The 3,732-nt window shown below is 40.1% G+C and overlaps 1 pseudogene; it reads left to right on the plus strand.

Annotated features, from left to right (window-relative positions):
• LOC102843161 overlaps positions 1-364 on the plus strand; it is a 62,391-nt pseudogene extending 62,027 nt beyond the window's left edge.
• The last annotated feature ends 3,368 nt before the right edge of the window (positions 365-3,732 follow it).

The following is a 3,732-nucleotide window of genomic DNA, read 5'->3' on the forward strand; positions in this document are numbered from 1 at the left end:
GCTGTCTTCCCCTCCAACCAGGGCGTGACGGTGGGCGTGAGCCACAAGGACTCCTACGCGGTGCCGAAGCCCAGAGCAAGAGAGGCATCCTGACCCTCAAGCACCCCATTGAGCAGGGCATTGTCACCAACTGGGACGACATGGAGAAGATCTGGCACCACACCTTCTACAACGAGCTGCGTGTGGCCCAGCACCCTGTGCTGCTAATGGAGGCCCCCCTGAACCCCAAGGTTTCCCCGAAGAGGACCCAGATCATATTCCAGGCCTTCAACACCCTGCCAGGTGTGTCGCCATCCAGGCCGTGCTGTCCCTGTACGTCTCTGGCTGGACCAAGGGCATCGTGATGGATGATGGATTCTGGTGATGGGCTCACACAATGAAACAATGAAAGAAGTTTTCTTTTACTTTCCAAAGAGAAGAACAAACTGGAGGGGAGTGGTGGGCAGGGGGGAAAGTGCAACAATGAATGAATGGAAATCCAAAATCTCTGTAAATTTTCATTCAAATTAATAAATTTTTTTTAAAATTAAAAAACCCCAAAGGAGATGTTAATTGGTAAGGCTTTATTTGTTACCTTTCTGTTTCTTTTTTTAAATTTTTTTTTTTTTACTTGACTCAGGATTTAAAAACTGGAATGGTGAGGGTGACAGCAGTTGGTGTGGAGCAAGAATCAACCCCGATCTCCAGTGTGGCCCAGGACTTTGGTTGTACATTGTTCTTTCCTTTTTTAAATAGTCATTCCAAATAATCACAACATGGCGATATGACAGGAAGCGCCTGCCTTTCCAAAATCCTCTCCCTTCTCCTAAGCAGAAAGGCCCCATCCCCTACCCAGGTCCACGCTCGGACAGGGGTGGCAAGGAGCCTTGCTTTTGTGTAAATTATACTTAATCCAATATTTTTTGTTAAACAGTTGAATAAGTGCGCACCTTAAAGAGTGAAAAACCCCCCAAAACAAAACCAACCCAAAACACATCAGCAATGTTTTTTAGATGACTGGTTACAAAATATTATTAACTTTATTAAGGCTAACTGGTTAAATCCATTCAAAACCCATAAATTTCAGTTATACTGACTAAACTAAAATTAAAAAAATATTCGGGAAGGTGTTTGAAAAAGTTAAAACACCAAGTTAAGAACACTGACTTGAGGAAAAGGTAAATATGCTTTTCTAAAGATAGCAATCATTTAAAAAATCTAGTACTATATTATCATGTTGCTGTTGTGTGCTGTCGAGTGGGCGCTGATCCTCCACTACATTCAGTCACTTGGGAAGAGATTGCCCATCCTTCTCCTGTAGAGGAGCTGGTGGATTCAAACCATGTGCCTTTGAGATTGCAGCAAAGCTTCTTACCAGTAGGCCACTAGAGCAGATCATTTGGGAGGCTGAACTTTATGAAGAATAATGTGGCATCAGGATTTGAGAAAGACTTAACAACAAAATACATTAGGCAGATGACACTCTACTTGCAGAAACTGAAGAGGACTTGGAGTGTTTGCTGCTTAAAGTCAAGTACTGCAACCTTTTATTTGGATTGCAATTTCAAGAGAACAAAGATCCTCATCACTCAGTCAATTGACAGTACGATGATAGATGGAGAAACGATTGAGGTATTTAACAATTTTGTCTTGCTTGAATCCACAATCAAAACCCTTGGCACCAGCAGCGAGGAAATCAAGAAGAGCTGCTTTGGGGAAATCTGCTGTCAGGAATCTCTTCTCCAGAGTACTAAATGACAATGATGTCAATCTAGAGATAAAGCAAGCATGATCCAGACCATGGTCTTCTCAATTGTTTGCTATGCATCTGAGTGCTGGACAACGAACAAGGATGATAGAAGAATCAATGCCTTTGAGTTGTGGTGTTGGAGAAGAGTATTGAACATACCACTGAATGCCAAGAGAACAAGTAAATCTGTCTTAGAGAAGGTGAAACCAGTTTGCTCCTTGGAGCAAAAGCGGAGCAAAAGCATTTGAAATTCCGTCTTACATATTTTGGACACGTTGCCAGGAGGTACAACTCCTTAGAGAAGGACATCATGCTTGGAAGAGTAGAGGGTCAGAGCAGAAAAGGAAGATGCTGGACAAGATGGATTGATACAATGGCTATGGTAATGGGATCAGATGTGTCAGAGATGGTGATGTTGGCTCAACATAGGACAAATTTCAGAGCTGTTGTTTATAGGGTCACTATGAGTCATAGTTGACACAACAGCACATAACGGAACAACTACACTTTCATGGCACTTCTCGTTTTCTACAAAAATCTTCACAAAGTACTTGCTAAAAGCATAAAGCATGTTGTTATGGTCATCTTATTATGCTATAATTCCTTGGAAAACTGAAGCTTGGTGTTTCAAAAAACCAGCAATGGAAATGTAATATCTGGTGTCTTTATCATAAAAATATCTTAATTTCATCTTGTATTCTCTAAATGTTCATTTCTCCAAGTTTGTAGGGTTTCCAGAGGCAAGATATTTCAGAAGTGGTTGTCACTCCTGCTTCCAAGCTTGTTTTAATCGGGGAACTCCACCAAACACTGTCCACCATGGGTAACCATTATTGCATTTCGCATCAGAGTCACAGTTTCAACATCACAGCAACCACGAGTTACCTCTATACAGCAAATGGATAGACCCGTGTTATACCATTTATAATAGTATTTGACCAAAAATAAATTTCATCACAGAAAGTGATGCTACCAAGCTAAATGTGGATGATTTTAATCTGAAGCCCTCAGGCCTGCTTTTAGTTGTTTTTTTGTCAAACATTCTTCTAAGTGGTATAGCATGGGTCTGTTCATTTGCTGTACAGAGATAACATGTGGCTGCTGTGATGCGGAACACTGTGACACTGATGTGTCAAATGAGATCATGGTTACCCATAGTGTTTGGTGAAACTCCCCAATTAGAACAAGCTTGGAAACAGGAGTGGCATCCACTTCCGAGATAGCTTACCTCCAGAAACCCTACAAACTTGGAGAAACGATGAAAGTGTTCAGGTCTTTTGTTCATATGGTCACTATGAGTCATCTATGACTCGATGACACTTAACATTTTTTAAATAACTGTCCTTAAAGCAAAATTTGAAAGAGGAAGACAGGGAGGCAAAGACATGGGAACAAGGTACAGTTTGGCCCTTTATATTTTGAGAATTCTCTTAATAACTTTACATATATTTCAGACAGCTGATTGATTCCCACATTGAAAGAGGCTTGTTATTTGTTACCAAATGTTTCTGACATTTCCCAAATTTAAAATTTGGAGGCAGTTCTTTTATGTGGTTAAGGACTTTTATCTGTTTAAAATGTCATATTTTGCATTAATGTCTTTGATGTGATTTAGAATTGCAACTTGTTCAATTGTATTTAAAAAAAAGGTTTATTATACCTCGTTTTAGAATTCTCTAAGTGACTTCTTTTATATGTTTATATTTATATGTAAAGTGTGACAAGCACATTGCATTTTTGCCCTGATAAAATCTTTTATGTATACAAGAGAATGGATCTTAAAACATTTTTACTTCTTGTGTGTGAAAAAGAATTGATGCCTTTGAGCTGTGGTGCTGGAGAAGAGTGTTAAATATATCACGCACTGCTAGGAGAACAAACGGGTTTATCCTAGAGAGGGTGAACTGGGCTGCTCCTTGGAGGCAAGGATTCTGAAGCTTCGTCTAACATACTTTTGGGCATGTTTCAAGAAGAGACCAGTCCTTGGAGATGGACATCATCTT

This window comes from Elephantulus edwardii, unplaced genomic scaffold, assembly GCF_000299155.1.
Source record: "Elephantulus edwardii isolate Elephantulus edwardi_28Jun2011 unplaced genomic scaffold, EleEdw1.0 scaffold00001, whole genome shotgun sequence".
Classification (NCBI taxonomy): domain Eukaryota; kingdom Metazoa; phylum Chordata; class Mammalia; order Macroscelidea; family Macroscelididae; genus Elephantulus; species Elephantulus edwardii.